General features: G+C 34.9%; 1 long non-coding RNA gene across 1 annotated transcript; it reads left to right on the forward strand.

Annotated features, from left to right (window-relative positions):
* Positions 1 to 20,653: 20,653 nt before the first annotated feature.
* LOC138899406 (uncharacterized) lies at positions 20,654 to 22,774 on the forward strand. Its single transcript, XR_011410963.1, has 3 exons — positions 20,654 to 21,313; positions 22,096 to 22,165; positions 22,564 to 22,774. It is a non-coding gene; the product is annotated as an uncharacterized lncRNA (long non-coding RNA).

The raw sequence follows: 22,774 nt of genomic DNA on the forward strand, positions 1-22,774 counted from the left end.
TCATTTACATGCATGTATGTAGGGAAACCAAATATCTTTAAATTAGAATAGTTAGCAGGAGTACCTGACCACATTTCCTCTGGAGTCTTAAAGTTCAAAGATGCAGAAGGAGCTCGGTTAACAATGTAACAAGCTGTAGAGATAGCTTCTGCCCAAAAGGCGTTTGTCAACCCAGCATTTGAAATCATGCAACGAGCCCTTTCTAAAAGAGTTATATTCATCCTTTCTGCCACACCATTTTGCTGAGGTATCATTCTCACAGTACGATTCGAGCAATTCCTTCATTCTTGCAAAATTCGTTGAATTCATCATTACAAAATTCCAAGCCATTATCTGTTCTAAGCCGCTTAACCTGTTTTCCTATTTGCTTCTCAATAAAAACTTTCCATTGTTTGAAATTTAAGAAAACATCACTTTTATTTTTCAGGAAACAAATCCAAACTTTCCTTGAATAATCATCAATGAAAGTTAACATATACCTGGCACCACCTTTTGATAGGGTACATGAAGGACCCCAAAGATCTGAATGAATATAATCCAAAGTACCTTTTGTTCTATGAATCGCTGGAGATTTGAAGCTAACTCTTTTCTGTTTCCCGAACACACAATGTTCACAGAACTCCATATTTTCGGTACTTTGGCCATATAAGAGACCTCTTTTGCTGAGGATGGAAAGACCTTTTTCACTCATATGCCCCAATCGCATATGCCATAATTTGGTGATGTCAGAATCTGATTTATCTGATATTGAAACTGCAGCAGCACCTGTAACAGTAGATCCAAAAAGAGTATACAACGTACCAGATATGCGTGCTTTCATGATCACAAGAGCACCATGAGAAATTTTCAGAACTCCACCTTTACCTGTGTACTTGCACCCAAGAGATTCTAGAGTGCCCAAAGAGATGAGATTTTTCTTCAAGTCAGAAACATGTCTAACATCGGTAAGAGTTCTCACCACACCATCGTGTATTTTGATTCGGACTGTACCTTTTCCAATAACTTTGCAGGCAGCATTGTTGCCCATCAAGACAACTCCACCTCCAATAGATTCATATGTGATAAATAAATCCTAACTGGGACACATATGATAAGAACAACCCGAATCTAAAATTCACTCATTGTTAGATTTGAAACTATTATTAGTTGCTAAAAAATAGTTCCCTCAGTCTCATCAGCAGCTACACTTGCTTCGGCAGTGTCAGTATTTTTGTGCTCATTTTTCTTTTCTGTATGCTTTTCTTTGTTTTTCAATTTAAAGCATTTAGAAATAATGTGACATTTCTTATGACAATATTTGCACATGACATTTCTGTATCTGGATTTTGACCTTGATTTAGGTTTCTCACTACTTGAATCTTTCTTATTGGATCTACCTCTTATGAATAAGCCTTCCCCTTGGTTCCCACTATCTATTTGTTCTTTTGATTTCAAAATAGATTTGATATCTTTATAAGAGATATTATCCTTTCCATAAAGCATAGTATCTCTTATATGTTTAAACGACTGGGGTAAGGAAACAAGTAATAACACAACTTGATCCTCATCTTTGATTTCAGCATCTATATTACTTATATCCATAAGAAGAGAATCAAAAGTATCAAGATGAGTAAGTATAGAAGTACCTTCAGCCATACGAAAAGTGTAGAGTTTTTGCTTTAGGTAAAGCCTGTTTTCTACTGTTCTTTTCATATATAGGGTTTTAAGCTTTTCTCATATGCCTTTGGCTGAGCTTTCTGCTGCAACTTCACGCAAAACCTCATTTGAAAGATTTAAAATAATACCTGCTTTTGCCTTTTTGTCTATGACGGCAAACTCCTCGTCCGTCATTTTATCCAGCATCTTCTCCTTTTCTTGCAGTGCCAAATCTAAGCCATCCTGAATTAGGATAGCTTTCATCTTTAATTGCCACATTCCGAAGTTTGCACTTCGGTCAAATTTCTCAACATAAGACTTTGTTAGAGTCATTTTGGCTATTTAAACTAACCCGGTTAGATCATGCTCTGATACCAATTTGTTAGGATCGGGAATTCGGGTAGTGCGGAATTTAGCCAAACAACGGTATAATGACAATAACAAAGACAATGGAAGTTGATAATAATGGCAATTAAAGAATATAAAGAAGACACAAATTTAACGTGGTTCGGTCAAGGTGACCTACGTCCACAAGCGGAGATGAGCAATTTCACTATACCAACAAGAGTACAAAAGAGAGTACAAAATTAGAGTAAATACTCTAATTAATCCCAAATACCCCAAGAGAATAGCCTCACAAGATCACTCCAAAGAAAGGGTTCACACAAGTGTTTCCCAACACTCACTCTCTTACAAAATACTCTATAATGAAATAAAGGAGGAGAAAGAAAGACAAGAGTGAAAAGCTCTTGAATTGGTGTGTTTACAAATGAGGAGAAACTCCTCTATTTATAGTAAGAAATCCTTTGCCTAATAATGGATATTATGCATGGCAAATGTCATGATCCACAAATTTATTATAATGGATATTATGTCATGGCAAATGTCATGAACCACAAATTTGTTATAATGGATATTATGTCATGACAAATGTCATGAAAATTTGGTCATACTACAGGATCTATCTTATAACATACTTTACTGCTTTTAAATATTTGATTTTCTCCCAATAAGTGGCTTATGCAAAATATCCATGATTTAATGGATGTAAACTTTATTTACAAGTAGTTTGAGCCCGGGGCGGATTTAGGGGAGCGGAAGGGGTTCACGCGAATCTTCTTCGTCGAAAAGTTATACTGTATATATAAGGCAAAATTTATTTCGTACCTCTATATATTATGTTTTGAATCCCCTTGACACGACCCAAAAGCATAGCTTAGTGGTCAAGGGGATTATATTCAAAACATTTATAAGGTCATTGATTCATTTCCCACTAGTTATAATCTTTTTAAACTTTTTTTCTTTTTTGAACCCCTTAGCAGAGATCTTACCTCCGCCACTGGTTTGAGTCACTCTCCACTGAATCCATACTCAATTTTTGAATATATGACTTTTAAGCACCTCAAAATAATCCCAGAAGGATTCATATTCTTAGGAATTGCTATACAATAGACATTCAAGTCGTCCTAATTATCATTTAATCATCTGAAAACTAAATTATGCGTAAGGTGTATCTCATTTTGTTTTATTTTCTTTTTTTTACTAATGTTACATGTACTTACAGATTTGTTATCTTGAGATGCAAGTGTACGCACATACAAATTAGCATAAACCTAAAATCACCATTTTATCTAATGAATAACCTTGCTATTTTGTACTATACCATATCTAATGATTAGATATATCATTTAGAGTCGCAATCCTAATATAAGATATACTGATGGGCTGGATGCATCGGCATATATTCGTCTAAATGATATTCACATGACAATAAACGATTTTTCAATATGAGAGGAGACTTCGCCATTTACAAATATCTCAGTCTAAGCTAAATAATATCTAATGATATTTATATCACATATGTGTTGAATTAGAGAATTCTGGTATAAATATCGTTGCACAGATTTAAATACTTTTACGTCACAAGACTGATCTATTTTCTTATTTAATTTTGCTTAATAACCATTTTCAATACTTTTCTATTTGCAAATGAGTCACTTAATCCCTAATGTAGGATACAATCTTACACTATATAACACTTTCGTACCTCATAAAATAAATATAATGTAACTACAAATAATATTACCTAAGATTTTGGCGACAGGAAATAACATACAACGCATATTTATAGAGACTAGTATATATATATATATATATATATATATATATATATATATATATATATATATATATATATATATATATAATGTTGAACGATAAAACTATCCACTAAAAGTTGATTGACTTTTTTGCCTTTTTAAGTTAAAATTTCCTCCATCCGGCAACTTAATAATGGGTATAAATGTAATTTTGTATTAGGACTAAACAAAATATTTTTCTATTGGGACTGAGCTTCTCTTTTTCTACACAAAAACTAAATAAAAGTTCCTCGTGATGAACTTCGAATTCCTCGTGAAGAACTTCAAATTCAATTAGATTTTGATTCATAACATAAGTATTTATCCTAAATAATAATTTAAATTTCGTATAATTGAGACCGCGAGATGCTTTTAATTACAAAACAAGAGGAGTCATTGTTCTATCATAAAAGATGTTTGTTTCTTTGTTTTCTGATGGAATCAAATTAAACATCTTAACCTAAACTGTTGTAAAAAAAATCAAATTAATGATAATGGCTTATGAATCTTGGATAAATACCACGTGGTCTTGACAAGTGCTGATTTCTTCCTTTTTTTAGATAGAATCAGGAGATACAATTTTTCTAAGAAAACTTCCAGTGATTTAGAATAGAACAAATAATCAAATAAAAGAATACTCATTCATAACTTAGAAAGTCACAAAACTATAGAAAACCGATGAATAAAATCACTTTTCTACTATCTGTATAAGAAGAGTCATTTGTCTTGTATTTGACTCAAAGTATCATATTTCTTTTTATTTTGTATAAAAAAAATATTTATCTTTTACTATTTCACTTAAAAGTTATTTAACCCAGAAAGCGATATATCCAATAACTTTTTAATGATGTGATACCCGACTTTTACTCCAAAAAAAAAAAAGAAACTCGGCCCATTTAAACAAAAAAAGAAATGTTTCTTTATGTGCCTAAGCAGATACCGATATCTATCCAAAATATGACAAATACTTTGGACATAAATGCTCTAGTAAAAAGAGTTAAGAAACATCATCTAGATTGTTATATGGACTTTTGGGAAATATTCACACCATGAATAATAGATACAATCATACAATACAAGAAGCAAACTTTTAGGAATGCGTCTCGTGATGGTTTTGAGAAAATGGCCAAAATAATCCTTAGTATAAATAATCCTTAATATATGGGGTTTGGAATATATATATATATATATATATATATATATATATATATCACTTGGAAGAAATAGTCCTTAAATGTATACAAAAGTAAAGATTTTTGGTTCAAGCCCGTTACATTAATAGTTTTACTACAAAATCTGTTAGAACTAACCCCACAAGGCCACAACCTTTATCTTCACCCTCAATGCAAACAGTCTTGGACTTGGCCTGGATTCTAGCAGCTCCTTCAACTGCTCTTTCTTACCAAAAAAGGCGTGCAGTATAAAGAGAGGCGGATTCAAGATTTAGGAGGGTGGATGCCGTATTGGGAAGAAGTGTATTTAAAATTTATATTTGACGGGTTTAACTTTAGTCTCTTACCATGAACTCACTACACTTTTGAAAGTTATTGGTTCAAAATTATATTCTTTTTGAAATTATAATAATTTTCACATATATATATTTATACTCCGTGCCGAAATCAAGACCGTTCAGAGTGGGATTTGAACCGATAATTTCATTTGAAGAGGTGTACCCAATAATAATTGCACCATAGGAGTCTTCGAGCATGGGTTCAAGCACATATATTTAAGTAATTTTGAAAAAATTTAACATTATTATACATGGTTTAAGGAGAGGAGTATGGTTCACGTGAACCCATATCCATCAACCTGGATACGCCTTTGAGTATAAATATTGGTTTCGCTGATAACTTATTTCTTAGAATTCATATATGTTCCTCTTTCAATAATTGTAATATTGAAGCACACAATCAAGGGGATGAAACCCAAATATAGCATAACGAAATAGAAGTCTTTATGAATGAACACCTGCTACTAATAGGAATTTGATTTTAAAATGAGCCTATACGTAAAAAATTGGAATAAGATTGTTTAAAATATTTGACAAAGGTTTTGGGAAATAGGTAATTAAGATCGAAAGAGAGAACAGAGAGGTCGGGGATGAGAATGGATTACGTCGGCTAAGGTTCCCAGCAAGGCTAAATGTCTACGTATAGAAACCCGTATATATATATATATATATATATATATATATATATATATATATATATATATATATATATATAATAAAGCACGAATATTTTATGCTAAAAGTTGAACGACTAAAGTATCAGTTAAATATTGATCAATTTTTATGCTTTAAATATTTACATTAAATTTCAATAGAAGTTACACGAAAAGGTCACAACTGAAAATACTACACTCTAATCTAAGTCCTACATTAGGACGCCCAAACTAAAAGTTGGGACTTTGAAACCAAATAGATCACTCAATTTGATTTGCATAAGGATTAATATTGTAAGATTAATCCTTGTGCAGAATAATTTTATAGAGTTTCTACTGTCTCTACTTTATTATCTATAATTGTTTTAATGTATGATTATTACCCAATAATAATAATGATAAAATTTGCAGGATAAATATGTTTGTCCTTAGATACAATTTGAGTGACTCTAGGTATTTTGCTAATAAAACTTGCAATGCCACTAAAACATCTTTAGACTTACAAGTTCGAATTCTCTTAGGAATCAACCAAACACAATTTAATATCTCTAACATATGCATATGTCTGCCACCTTCATCCATAGATCTTATTTTTCTATTGAATTTCAACATATTTTATGTAGCATATTTCAATACCGTTTTTCATTGAATTTCAACATATTTTATGTAGCATATTTCAATACCGTTTTTCAGTTAATTTCGCTTTGACATGAATATTACTTCTTTGAATTTTTAGTGTCACGACCCAATTTCACCTATAGGTCGTGATGACGCCCAACACTACAGATAGGCAAGCCAATTTAATAAAATAAGCATATATTGACAAAATTTAAGACCAAGACAAATAATAAGACGCCAAATTCTACTAATGTGTGTGCCAAGACCTGGTGTCACAAGTGTATAAGCATCTAGTAGATTATACAAAACCTCAAATACTATCTAAAATAAAATAGACAGAATAAAAAATACAAGGAGAGACACTAGTAGTTGCAGAACGGCAGCTCACCACTATGCCCCTGGATAGCGTGGGTGTAAAACGATAGGTCCCCCACTAGTACTTGCCTCAAGTCCTGCACAAAATGTGCAGTAAGTATAGTATGAGTACGTAAACAACGTGTACCAGTAAGTATCAAGCCTAATCTCGAAGAGGTAGAGACGAGATGGCCGACTTTGACACTCACTATGGGTAAAAAATAATAATTGCAATACCACTAGAATATTTAAATCAGCATGATTCACAGAATTTACAATAATTTATTTAACTAGAGGAAATAATCAAATTCCTTCAAATGCAACAATTCTCAATATATTAATTAAATTCCTTCAATTCAAATAATTTCCAATTTATCAATTAAATCTCATTTACAGGAATAACAATTAATTCCTTAACAAGCAGGCATAATAATTCATTAAATTTCAAGGATTCTCAAATTTATCAATTAGCTTCACAACCTAAAATAAGCTATTAAGGTATCGTGCGATTATTATTATTAAGCACGATTTCTGCCGAGGACGTACGGCCCGATCCAGAGTATTGTGTATACTGTCGAGAGACGTACGGCATAATCTATAGATGCATCTATTCTGCCGATACGTTCGGCCCGCTCCACAAGAAATGAGGACATTTTCTTATGTACCTCCGAAATGAGAGTATATTTGTTATAAGATAAATTCAGGAGGAAGAACAATTTCTCTTAACAATTAATTAATTTAAACAGAAAAATCAAGTATATGACATTTTCATCCTTTAATATTTTTATCTAACAATTCACAATATATATATATATATATATATATATATATATATATATATATATATATATATATATATATATATATATATAATTAAACAAAGAATACAATTTATACAAGTAATTCATACTTTGGGTCCTAAACTACCCAAACTTTAGCATTAATAGCAGCTACATACGGACTCTCGTCACCTCGTGTATACGTAGCCCCCACAATTAGCAACAATTATTTAATTTTAATCACCTATGAGGTAATTTTCCCCTCACAAGATTAGACAAGAGACTTACCTCGTCTTGCTCCAAATTAATCCACTAGAAGGCCTTTTTCATGATTATCCAAATCTGTCTGGCTCGAATTTAGCCAAAAATAATTCGATACAATCACTAAAATTTATAGGAATCAATTCTATACGAAAATACTACATTTTCAATAAAAAATTCGAAATTAATTAAAAATTCGTCTGTGGGACCCACGTCTCGGAATCCGGCGAAAGTTACGAAATATGAACACTCACTCAACCACGAGTCTACCCATACCAAAATTACTAAATTCTGATAACAATTCGGCCCTCAAATCATCAAATCTATCCAAGAGGGTTTTCAAACTTTTCCAACTCAATTCACCAATTAAATGATAAAACTAGTGATCGATTTGGGTAATTTAACCAATAAAGTTAAGAACACTTATCCCATTGTTTTCTCTGAAAATCTCCCAAATATCGCCTAAATTCGGGATCCAAATCGTTAAAAATGGAAAATGGGACCAAGTCCCATTTTCAGAACTTAAACTCTTTGCCTAATGATTTCTTCTACGCAATCGCGAACTTCCTCACGCGATCGCGTAGCACAAATTTTTTTGCCCAAACATTAACCATACGCGATCGCATCAAGTCCCACGCGATCGCGATGCATCAGGTTCTGACACTACGCGATCACATCCCTCTTCACACGATCGCGTAGCACAAACGTGTGGCCCAGCTTCCTCTCAAATTTCCCCTACGTGATCGCAAACAATGACACGCGATCGCGATACACACACTGGCCAATCCTACGTAATCGCGGACGTGTCCACGCGATAGCAGTGAAAAAATTTTCAGCTGCCCAAATTAACCCTACGCGATCGCAACCCCATTCACGCGATCACGTAGAACAAATCCACCTTTGCCTAAATTACTCTACGCGATCGCAGACCAACTTACGCGATCGCGCATAAGGATACCAGAAGAAAATACCAGCAGTTATCAGCAGTGTTCCAAAGGCCAAAAGTGATCCGTCAGTTGTCCGAAACTTACTCAAGCCCCTCGGGACCTCGACCAATTATACCAACGAGTCCCAAAACATCATACGAACTTAGTCGAACACTCAAATCACACCAAACAACGCTAAAACCACGAATCATCCCTCAATTAAAGCTTAATGAAACTTTAAGATTTCCAACTTCTACATTATGTACCGAAACCTATCAATTCAAGTCCGATTGACCTCAAATTTTTCATACAAGTCATAAATGACATAACGGAACTACAAAAATTTTCAGAATTGGATTCCGATTCCGATATCAAAAAGTCAACTCCTCGTCCAAACTTCCAAACTTAAATTCCTATTTTAGCCATTTCAAACCTAATTTAACTACGAACTTTCAAATAAAATTCCGAACACGTTCCTAAGTCCAAAATACCATACGGAGCTGTTGGAATCGTAAAAATTCTATTCCGGGGTTGTTTTCTCAAAATATTAACCGAAGTCAAACTTAGCACTTTAAGGCCAACTTAAGAAACCAAGTGTTCCGGTTTCAACCCAAACACTTTCAAATCCCGAACCAACCATCCCCGCAAGTCATAAATCATTAAAAGCACATACGAAAAGTTTTATTTTAAGGAACGAGGTTCTAAAAGTTAAAATGACCGGTTGGGTCATTACATTCTCCACCTCTTAAACGAACGTTCGTCCTCGAACGGGTTTAGAATTATACTTGGAGTGCTGAATAAGTATGGATATCTTCTCCGCATGTCTTCCTCGGCCTCCCAAGTCGCTTCCTCGACTGGTTGGCCCCTCCACTGGACTTTTACTGCATAAATCCTCTTGGACCTCAACTAGCGAACGTGTTTATCAACAATGGCAAATGACTCTTCTTCATAACCCAAACTCTTATCTAGTTGAACTGTGCTGAAGTCCAACACATGTGATAGGTCAGCATGATACTTTCGGAGCATAGATACATGGAAAACTGGATGAACTCCCGATAGACTGGGAGGAAATTCAAGCTAATAAGCAACCTCCCAACTTGTTTCAACACCTCAAATGGGCCTATAAACCTTGGGCTCAACTTGCCCTTCTTCCTGAATCTCATAATTCCCTTCATCGGCGAAACCTTCAAGAGAACTTTTTCACATACCATAAATGATAAATCACGCGCTTTCTGATCCACGTAACTCTTCTGTCTGGACTGTGCTGTATGAAGTCGCTCCTAAATCAATTCTACCTTTTCCAAGGCATCCTTTACCAAATCAGTACCATATAACTTAGCCTCACCGGGCTCAAACCACCCGATGGGCGAACGACATCGCCGACCATACAAAGCCTCAAAGAGAGCCATCTCGATGCTGGATTGGTAACTGTTATTATAAGCAAACTCGGCCAAAGGCAAGAAACGATCCTACTGACCTCCAAAGTCAATCACACATGCCCTGAGCATATCCTCCAAAATCTGAATTGTCCGCTCTGACTGCCCGTCGGTCTGCAAATGAAAAGCTGTGCTGAGCTCTGCACGGGTCCCCAACTCACTCTGTACTGCTCTCCAGAAATGTGAAGTAAATTGAGGACCTCTATCTGATATGATAGAAATTGGCACACCGTGCAACCGAACTATCTCCTGAATATAAATCTGGGCTAACCTCTCTGAAGTATACATAGTCACAATAGGAATAAAATGTGCCGACTTGGTCAACCTATCAACAATCACCCAAACTGCATCAAACTTTCTCAAGGTCCGCGGCAACCCAACTACAAAGCCCATAGTGATGCGTTCCCATTTCCACTCTCGTATAGTCATCTGCTGAAGTAGGCCACCTGGCCTTTGGTGCTCATATTTAACTTGCTAACAATTTAGACACCTAGATACATACTCAACAATGTCCTTTTTCATTCGTCGCCACCAATAATGCTGTCTCAGGTTACGATACATCTTCGTAGCACCTGGATGAATAGAATACCGAGAATTGTGTGCTTCCTCTAGGATCTGTTTCCTTAGTCCATCCACATTAGGAATACATAGATGATACTGGAGTCGCAGAATGCCATCCACTCCAATTGTAACTTCCTTGGCACTACCCCATAGTACCGTTTCTCGAAGAACCATTAAGTGTGGATCGTCATACTGACGAGCCTTGATCTGCTCAAATAGTGACGACTGAGCTACAACACATGCAAGAACTCAACTGGGATCTAAAATGTCCAACCTCACAAGTCGGTTAGCCGAGGATTGAATATCCAAAGCTAATGACCTCTCCTCTGCTGAAATGAAAGCCAAACTACTCATGCTCTCCGCCTTCCTACTTAAGGCGTCTGCGACCACATTTGCTTTGACCAGATGATATAGGATAGTAATATCATAATCTTTTAGTAACTCAAGCCATCTGCGCTGTCTCAGATTTAGGTCCCTCTACTTGAACAAATGCTGCAAACTGCGATGATCAATGTAAACTTCACAAGACACCCCATAAAGATAATGCCTCCAAATCTTAAGAGTGTGAACAATCGCAGCTAACTCCAAATCATGTATCGGATAATTCTTTTCGTAGGGCTTCAACTGACGTGAAGCATATGCAATAACTCGCCCTTCCTGCATTAATACATAACCCAAACCAACGCGTGAAGCGTCGCAATATATTGTATACATTCCCGAACCTGAAGGTAACACTAACACTGGTGCTGTAGTCAATGCTGTCTTGAGCTTCTGAAAGCTTGCCTCACAATCATCGAACCATCGGAACTGAACACCCTTCTTGGTTAATTTGGTCAAAGGTGCTGCAATAGATGAAAAACCTTCCACGAACCGACGATAATAACCTGCTAAACCCAGAAAACTCCTGATTTCAGTCGCCGAAGTGGGACGATGCCAATTCTGAACTGCCTCAATCTTTTTGGGATCAACTTTAATACTCTCACCTGATACAATACGTCCCAAAAATGCTACAGACTCAAGCCAGAACTCACATTTAGAGAACTTAGCATATAGTTTTTGTTCCCGCAATGTCTAAAGCACTACTCTCATATGTTGCTCATGCTCCTCCTTACTGCGCGAGTAGATAAAAATATCATCAATGAAAAATGAATCAATATATGGCCTGAATACCCTGTTCATCAAATCCATAAATGTTGTCGGGGCATTAGTTAAACCGAAAGACATTACCAGAAACTCATAATGACCATATATAGTACGGAAAGCAGCTTTCGGAACATCCGAATCTCGAATCTTCAACTGCAACGGGTACTTGTTCTTAATAGTAACTTTGTTCAATTGGCGATAATCAATACACATTCGCATTGTGCCATCCTTCTTCTTCACAAATAATACCGGTGCACCCCAAGGCGATACACTCGGTTTGACGAACCCTTTGGCTAATAACTCCTCAAGATGTTCTTTCAACTTTTTCAATTCTTTTGGAGCTATGCGATATGGTGGAATAGATATAGGCTGAGTATATGGAGCCAAGTCAATACAGAAATCAATATAACAATCAGGTGACATACCTGGAAGATCTGAAGGAAATACATCGGAGAACTCCCGAACTACTGGCACTGAATCAATAATCGGAGTCTCTGAAGTGGTATCCCGAACATAAGCTAGATAAGCTAAACAACCCTTCTCAACCATGTGTTGAGCCTTTATAAAAGAAATAACCCGATTAAAGGAACTAACAGACGAACCCTTCCACTCCAGCCTAGGCAAAGATGGAATAGCCAAGGTAATAGTTTTGGCATGACAATCTAGAATAGCATGATATGGAGATAACCAGTACATACCCAGAATAATTTCAAAATCGGTCATCTCGAGCAATAAGAGATCTGCTCTAGTTTCATAACCACATAATGTAATAATACAAAACTGGTAGATCCGGTTCACAATAACAGAATCGTCTATAGGAGTGGACACATAAACAGGAGTACTCAAGGACTCATGAGAAAACCCAGGAATGGAGCAAATAGAGATGACACATATGAATACGTGGATCCTGGATCAAATAATACTAAGGCATCTTTGCCCAAACAGAAATAATACATGTAATCACAGCATCTGAGGCCTCTGCATCTGGTCTAGCCGGAAAAGCATAGAACCGAGCTGGAGCGTTAACTGGCTGGCCTCCACCTGGCTGACCTCCACCTCTAGGACGGCCCCTACCCACTTGTCCTCCACCTCTTGGTAGTCGGACTACTGGTGGAGAAACCGGTCCGGTAAGCATAGGCTGCTGACCCTGCTTTACTGGTCTACCCCGAAGCCTGGGGAAAATCTCCGCATGTGACTGGGATCCCCGCACTCGTAACAACTCTTCGGTGCAATGGGCTGCTAACTAAGTGTCTGGCCCTGGGGAACTGAATACCCACTGGGAGGACCCTGAATAGCTGGTGGGCGGTAAGAACTCTCTGGTATAGCACTGAGATAAGGTCGCACTGGAGCACCTCGAGGAGGTGGTGGTGCTGGATATGGGGGTCTGCTGGACTGCCCCCTCACGAACTGACCTCTGCCCCTAGACGGAGCACCTCTGAACTCTCCAGAATACCTGAACCGCTTATCTCTCATAATCTGCTCTCGGCTCCGTTGACGCATACCCTCAATCCTCTGGGCTATCTCCACAACTAGCTCATAAGAAGTACCCATCTCAACCTCTCGAGCCATGGTTGCCTGAATGCTAGTATGTAAATCGGTTACAAACCTCTGCACTCTCTCTGCCTCAGTAGGGAGTATCATAAGTGCATGGCGAGATAATTCAGAAAACCTCGCCTCATAATGGTCACTGACATCTGACCCTGCTGGAGCTGCTCAAACTGAAACCGCAACTCTTCCCTCTGGGAGGGTGGAATATACCTGTCCAGGAAGATACGGGTGAACCTGTTGTCACGACCCAATTTCACCTATAGGTCGTGATGGCGCCCAACACTACAGCTAGGCAAGCCAACTTAATAAAATAAGCATATATTGACAAATTTTTACACCAAGACAAATAATAATACGCCAAATTCTACTAATGTGTGTGCCAAGACCTGGTGTCACAAGTGTATGAGCATCTAGTAGATTATATAAAACTTCAAATACTGTCTGAAATAAAATAGACAGAATGAAAAATACAAGGAGAGACACTAGTAGCTGCAGAATGGCTCAGAAAGGCAGCTCACTACTATGCCCCTGGATAGCGTGGGTGTAAGACGATAGGTCACCCATTAGTACTTGTCTCAAGTCCTGCACAAAAAGTGCAGCAAGTGTAGTATGAGTACGTAAACAATATGTACCCAGTAAGTATAAAGCCTAATCTCGAAGTGGTAGAGACGAGATGGCCGACTTTGACACTCACTATAGGTCAAAAATAATAATTGCAATACGACTAGAATATTTAAATCAGCATGATTCACAGAATTTACAATAATTTATTTAACCAGCGGAAATAATCAAATTCCTTCAAATACAACAATTCTCAATATATTAATTAAATTCTTTCAATTCAAATAATTTCTAATTTATCAATTAAATCTCCTTTACAGGAATAACAATTAATTCCTTAACAAGCAGGAATAATAATTCATTAAATTTCAAGGATTCTCAAATTTATCAATTAGCTTCGCAACTTGAAATAAGCTATTAAGGTATCGTGTGATTATTATTATTATGCACGATTTCTTCCGAGGACGTACGGCCCGATCCAGAGTGTTGCGTACACTGCCGAGAGACGTGCGGCACGATCCATAGATGCATCTATTCTGCCGAGGCGTTCGGCCCGCTCCACAAGAAAGGAGGACATTTTCTTATGTACCTCCAGAATAAGAGATATTTGTTATAAGATAAATTCAGGAGGAAGAACAATTTCTCTTAACAATTAATTAATTTAAACAGAAAAATCAAGTATATGAGATTTTCATCCTTTAATATTTTTATCTAACAATTTATATATATATATATATATATATATATATATATATATATATATATATATATAAAAAAAACAAAGAATATAATGTATACAAGTAATTCATGCTTTGAGTCCTAAATTACCCGGACTTTAGCATTAATAGTAGCTACGCATGGACTCTCGTCACCTCGTGCGTACGTAGCCCCCACAATTAGCAACAATTATTTAATTTTAATCACCTATGAGGTAATTTCCCCCTCACAAGATTAGACAAGAGACTTACCTCGTTTTGCTCCAATTTAATCCACTAAAAAGCCTTTTCCACGATTATCTAACTCTGTCTCGCTCGAATCTAGCCAAAAATAATTCGATACAATCGCTAAAAATTATAGAAATCAATTTTATAAGAAAATACTACATTTTCAATAAAAATTTCGAAATTAATTAAAAATTCGTCCGTGGAACCCACATATCGGAATCCGGCGAAAGTTACGAAATATGAACACCCACTCAACCACGAGTCTACCCATACCAAAATCACTAAATTCTGATAATAATTCGACCCTCAAATCATCAAATCTATCCAAGAGGGTTTTCAAACTTTTCCAACTCAATTCACCAATTAAATGATAAAAATAGTGATCGATTCGGGTAATTTAACCAATAATGAGTTAAGAACACTTATCCCGTTATTTTTTCTGAAAATCTCCCAAAATTCGCCTAAATCCGAGCTCCAAATAATTAAAAATGGAAAATGGGACGAAGTCCCATTTTCAGAACTTAAAATCTATGCCCAGTGATTTCTTCTACGCGATCGCGAACTTCCTCACGCGATCGCGTAGCACAAATGTTTCTGCCCAAACATTAACCCTACGCGATCGCATCAGGTCCCACGCGATCGCGATGCACCAGGTTCTGACTCTACGCGATCGTATCCCTCTTCACGCGATCGCGTAGTACAAACGGGTGGCCCAGCTTCCTCTCAAATTTTCCCTACGCGATCGCAAACAATGACACGCGATCGCGATACACACTGGCCAATCCTACGCGATCGCGGACGTGTCCACGCGATCGCAGTGAACAAATTCTTAGCTGCCCGAATTAACCCTACGCGATCGCAACCCTATTCACGCGATCGCGTAGAACAAATCCACCTCTGCCTAAATTACTCTACGTGATCGCAGACCAACTTACGCGATCGCGTATAAGGATACCAGAAGAAAATACCAGCAGTTATCGACAGTGTTCCAAAGGCCAAAAGTGATCCGTTAGTCGTCTGAAACTCACCTGAGCCTCACGGGACCTCGACCAATTATACCAACAAGTCCCAAAACATCATACGAATTTAGTCGAACCCTCAAATCACACCAAACAACGCTAAAACCACGAATCATCCCTCAATTCAAGTTTAATGAAACTTTAAGATTTTCAACTTCTACATTATGTACTGAAACCTATCAATTCAAGTCCGATTGACCTCAAAATTTGCATACAAGTCATAAATGATATAACGGAGTTATGAAAATTTTCAGAACTGGATTCCGACTCTGATATCAAAAAGTCAACTCCCCGGTCAAACTTCCAAACTTAAATTCCTATTTTAGCCATTTCAAGCCTAATTTAACTACAGACTTCCAAATAAAATTCCGAACATGCTCCTAAGTCCAAAATCACCATACAGAGCTGTTGGAATCATAAAAATTCTATTCCGGGGTCGTTTTCTCAAAATATTGACCGAAGTCAAACTTAGCACTTTAAGGCCAACTTAAGGAACCAAGTGTTCCGGTTTCAACCCAAACACTTCCCAATCCCGAACTAACTATCCCCGCAAGTCATAAATTATTAAAAACACATACGAGAAGTTTTATTTTAGGAAACGGGGTTTTAAAAGTTAAAATGACAGGTTGGATCATTATATTTAGAGTCAATACAAATTAAATGACTCAATCAGTCAATCATATTTGTAGCAACAAACTAGGATAAAACGGACTTCTTACTTCTTCCATGTTACCCTGAGGTAAGTATAGTTCATCACTTTTTTCTTACTTCATTACTAATATTATTTGACTTTTCATGCAAAAAATAGTTTAGGATCATAATCACATTTACTTTTCGAGAAAAACAAATGACGAAGAAGGAGAGGGGGACACCATTCTGATGGTTGATTTCTATTATCTTAAAAAATCAATTTTTCTTAATATGAATGTATTAATAAATTTATTTTTTCTCTTTTTGCGTAAGAAAAATCGACTACAAATTATATTCGTAGAAACTGGTTATTAGAAAATAAGAATGTTAAAATATGCAATATTTAAAGACGAAAATATTCTCGACCAAAGCTAAAATATATTTAAAATATATATGTAATTTCACGCATGATATAAATTATCATATTTAAAATTTTACCCAATATATGAGACTTCGAATTAAACTAGAATTGTTATTTGGCTATAGTTGTGAAATTAAATTTTATCTGATATTTAAGACTTCGAATATAATGATAAAATTTTTAGATGACTACGATTGTGAAACTAGAATCCTACTAAACTTTTCTCTGAAGGCGAGGAAATCTATTGTAGTAAAGGAGTAATATCTTTAGAGGCTGGCCTGTAATGTAATTTTGCTTTTTGACATTATGTTTGGTATGGTTTGATGCAGTTTGATAAAGATTACAAAACGACAAGTTTTATCGGAGGATAAGGATTTACATGAGAGTTTACTTCATCTCAATTTAGTTTTATATATTTTTATTTGGAAAAAGGAGTAAAAAGGAGTACGTGAAGGGTCAAGAGATAGAATATAAGTTTTAAGAATATTTCGTGCAAGGATGAGAAAAAACGGTCTCATATAATATTTCTAGATATCCCCAAAATAGTTTATTTAACTATACATGTCCAACTCGAAAACTGAAATTGCTGGCTAAATTAAAGAAGAAGATTTTGGAATTGACAATTAAATTAATTGAACCTATATTATTTGAGAGAAGAAACAAAAAGAAATGATTTTTAAGTAAGAAATTTGTAGTATCATATGAGAGCCTGACTAAACACAACCAAATACTAATTGAGACACATAAATTAACTAAGCTAAACTTTTGACAACAATACTAAACTTTACTCTGATAGCCACGAACAAGTGAAGGAGTATATTTTCAAAAGGTGGTTTGTACGTAAATATTTTGACAACAATATCACCATAAAATGAAGAATATCTTTTTAAAATTAAAATTTTTAATATGCATTTGTTTTCCAATGGTAGTAATAAATGCATGATTAGATAATCTCAAATGTTGGACTATGTATATTGCATTATGTTTTCTTACAGAAACTATGTATTGTACTTCAAAGAGAGATCAATGTCAACAACATAAATTTTAGTCATGATAGAGTAGGCAAAACGATTCAAAGAAATACTCAAAATGTATTATCTACAAAGAAGTATTAGATAAGATATGACTATATTGTCTAAATACAATGCATAATTTTATAGTAGAAGTACACCTATTCGAGGAAGCAAATATAAAATAAAAGTCCACTTTTACGCCAATTCCCCTCCTAAAGTACTAGCTACCTAGTCAACATATTATATCGGGAGATTATGAAATTGCTTATTCACAAAGCTTGTTTTAGGCAGGCAACAAATACTGTCGAACTAACTTAATTACTTAACAAATCATCTTTGTTGGTCCAGATGATATCCAATCATTTTGAATTTAAGTATTATGTTACTGTAAATAATATTTATTTTCAATATTTAAAGGATATTTGTATTTTATTTAGGCCAATTGCCTTGCAACGATTCTTTCTTCTTCTTTGTTTTAATAAAAATATTTTCATTCGTATAAATAATTGATCAAAGATTCACATGTGACGCACGTACATAGAAACTAATACTATATTAAAAATATGAAACTTCTTAGAGAAATATCGTTTGTCTTTTTACCCTTAAAAAATAGGTTACATATTGGACAAAATTGTCGTATGATTATTTTCCTAATATTTAAATTTTAAAAGGAACTTTGAATGCAACTATATATTTTATTATTAAAATTTTCCTTACTTGAATGAACTACGTTGGAAATCCTAAATTTTAGGACATTACAATCTATTAAGATTTTATTTTTTTAATTTTTTATCCAAGAGTATTATTTTTGTTTTATAATATACATAAAATATTATTAATCCTTTTGTTAGATTTACTTTGGAATAACGCCTTTTGAATTGTATCATTTTCATGCTTTTAATATAGCAATACAACAAATTAAGAACAATTTCAATATGTTTCTTACAAAAAGTTTAAGCAGAAAAAATAGCGTTATTGTCTTACAGATTCAAAGGGAAGGACGTTTAGCACTAAACAAATAAATCGAACTACCTCCTTTTATCCTTCAAAAAATTATTTTAGACAAAACTATCATTTAATTTTTTGTTATATTTATGACTTTGAAATCAATTAAAATATTAATTATTAATTTTTTCCTTATTTAAACTATGTAAGAAGTCCTAAATACATAGGAATTTTAAATCAATTAATATTTTACCTTGTATAAATCTTTTCTTATATATTACATATGTAATATATACTTTCCATGGTAATTCCTCCACTAAAACTAAAGAGACTTTACTAGCTTTTTAGTTCTACAGGGAGAGAATTGGTTGAAACAACTTTTGTTTTGTTGTTGACAAATATCCAGCATACAAGAAGACGTTGAGATTTCATCTTGTAGAGCTCAAAATTATTTGTTGCTCATATGCTTTTTTTGGAGTACCAAATTATTTGTTGCTCATCAAATGCTTTTTTTGGAGTACTATTTGTCACTTTCTTTATGGTTGTTTCTTCTAAAGCTATAATTTTTATAGAGAAATCTCACTTTAATTTATCTACCGGAGAAGCCTCTAGAATTTTTCAACCAAAACAGTAAATTGTTATTCACATTATTATTGCATGTGTCTTTATATATTTGCGTTTTGTATTTCGTTTGATTACTGCATCTATTATGTGTTTCATGAAATTTTGATTTTTCTGATGGAATTAGATTCCTGATAACTATAGTGATGCATTTTTAGTACTATTTTATTCATTCTTGGTATTTTTTTTTAATTTTCTACACAATAATAAATCCTCTTTTCAAATGAATTGTTTTTTTTGGGGTTGAGGGGTTGTTTATGCGTTTGGTTGAGAATTTTCTATCACCTTCACTCCCCACAGTAAAGACTAAACGACGTTAGTCAGTTACCGCATAGATAATCTTCCCAAAATTTAACTTCATAAACTGAGTCTTTTTAGGACAATAAATTACTAATGTTATATTTATATGTACCATTTCAAGAGAAAATAGTAAGAGCTTACTCTTATCGAATATTGACAGAAACGAAAATAGATGCATAACCACGCAACGACTTTGAGTTTGTGGTTATTCTTCATATTAGTTTCTTGAATTTTGATGTTGTGTCATTTAATAGTTTAAGTATTTAATCGTGTATATTTTAGGACCAGAATTGTCTTTATGGTGCTTGATTTTGTTCTTTATAAGTAGCTCTATTTTGTTCATTTTACTTAAGTTATTATGCGTGTACCATATATCAATAAGTATAAACTTTCAAACGCTATATAAATAAATAAATTCTACTATATTAGACATGTTTGAATTATAGAATAAAACTAGCGAATTAACCCGCGCGTCGCGCGGTTTGAGATAATATATATACATAATTAGTTCAAACACCTACACTATAACACTCTAGTTATTCTAAAACTAAAACAATAAAAAACAACAAAAAAAAGAAGTTAATCTAAAACTAATTTGAAATGCCAAAAATATTTGAGAAACAAATTTCCTACTATTTAGAAGCGACAGTTAAGGGCACTTCGTCGTCCTGTTTTCGAAAATTTACAATGAAGTCCTTTTCGTTGTCCTGCTGGACTATTGATGTTGCATTAACATTGGGGGTACTTTGGTATTTCCATATTTTACACACCCGACTTTAAACTTTCCCTTCATCGTCTCTTTGGTTACTGATGTGGAAGCTAAACCCGCTCTTGCTTTTAGCGGTGTGTAGCTCTGCAACACCTGCGCTTTGATGAGCATGTGTAGCGTACTTCTGGCGGTAACCGTTAACCCTAAAGCCAGTACACTTTTGCTGTCGCTAATTTGATCTTTTCCTTGGGTTGCACACTCATCCAAGTCCCGGTGGCAACAGATCATTAAATTTCTGAAATTGGGTTTCTCTTCCGCTCTCAAATTTCATCTTCAGAGTGTTTGGGTTGCCAACAAGTTTCTTTGACTCTCTTTGGATCTAGAAACGGAGAGAAGAAGTCTTATGTATTTCTTTCTTTTCAAGTCGTGTAAATTGAAACTGAAAATTTGGGGTTGGGAACATTTCCAGAAGCTGATTAATTGTGTTTTATTTACCATGAAGTCCACGTGAAAAGTTGGGACTGGTACGGTCATGAGAGATTGAAGATGGTTGCAAAAGAACTGTGACTCTTTCTCTTCGAATACAAGGTAGTCTCCTTAGTTTCTGGTTTCTACACTGTGAACATATTTTATAGTGGGGTTAGTGTAGCTGAAGAAAAATGGAATCATCTTTTGCGTCGTCGTTACAATTTTCTCTTTTTTCAGATTTCACGGAGATGAATTTTTAGTTGTGTGATTTGGTTATTGCTAGAATCTAAGTTCCACGGTGCACTGTGGGTTAAACCAGCTGAATAAATAAATAACTCTCTGAATTTAATGGGTTGTTATATGTTGATGTCTCAGTAATGCTATGATGTTATTCATTCTGTGATATGGTATTCTGTTTCTGCGAATCTTAACTTCCTTTGGATATATTGGTTGTGTAATTAAATATTACATGTTGGCTGTTTTATAATGGTAATCTTCATAATCATACACGTTCATTACATGAAATAGCTGTTTCATTTCTGGTCATTATATTTAATTGTTCTTTCATGAGTATCCCTTGCTATTTGATGAAAAAAACTATAACTATAATGATGCACAATGACGTGTAGGACAACTGGAGTACCGATAGTTGCAGAAAAATTACATAAATGGATCTTCGACAATAAAAAAGATGCGCTCACTCGATGACAGAAGCTCATGATAAGAATGTCAAACACCGAACAATAGACAATTGTATAGCAATAACTATGAAAGAAGAAATGTTGTTGGATATTTTCTTTTCGTAAATTCTCTTTTCTATGGTAAACTACTGATGCTGTGCAACTGTGAGTACTTATGATATTTTCAGATTCAGCTTTAAACTAACCCTCTCTAGCTCACAGCATTGTCGCAACAGTTATGCCTAGCTGCCTGTTTGCTGATGCAGTTAGGACCATACTACGTTCTCAACTGGTATATGCCGTTCTGTTTGCCTTATAGCCTATAAAGAATAATGCTAACATATGCTTCACAGTATGTGCTATATTTATATCAATATAATCAGGAAGAACAACCATCTTTTATGTCATATTTCTTGTGAAAGCATCATCTGAAGCTTAATATTATGTACTAGAATTAGTTAGATTTGGCTTGTCCATGTCAGTGCACATAGGTACATCATATGTTCTTCACCTACTCAACAATATTATATCTCACCGTCTTTATCATTTTCAGAAGCCACTTATGCATTTAATTAAGAGTACAAAACTTTTAGTCATTTGGTCTATAATCAGTTCAGTTCCTTTTATTGATCAAGCAAAATAAGTTGGAACACTTACCACTATAACCTTTTTTTCTCTTTTATGCTACAGATAAACTGGTGTAATCATTTTAAAACATGGCATGGAATGGGACGACTTCTATGCTCCCTTGCAAAATTTGTAATCTGATTCACCTGTTGTTCAAACTGTTGGTTACTGCATATTCATAGTAATCTTCTGCAGCATATGGTCTTGCACTAAGTGTTCACACGTAATATCCAGCATGCTAAGAATCTTTTTGCGGACTCTCTAAATGTGAAGG

This window comes from Nicotiana tomentosiformis, chromosome 9 (assembly GCF_000390325.3).
Source record: "Nicotiana tomentosiformis chromosome 9, ASM39032v3, whole genome shotgun sequence".
Lineage (NCBI taxonomy): Eukaryota > Viridiplantae > Streptophyta > Magnoliopsida > Solanales > Solanaceae > Nicotiana > Nicotiana tomentosiformis.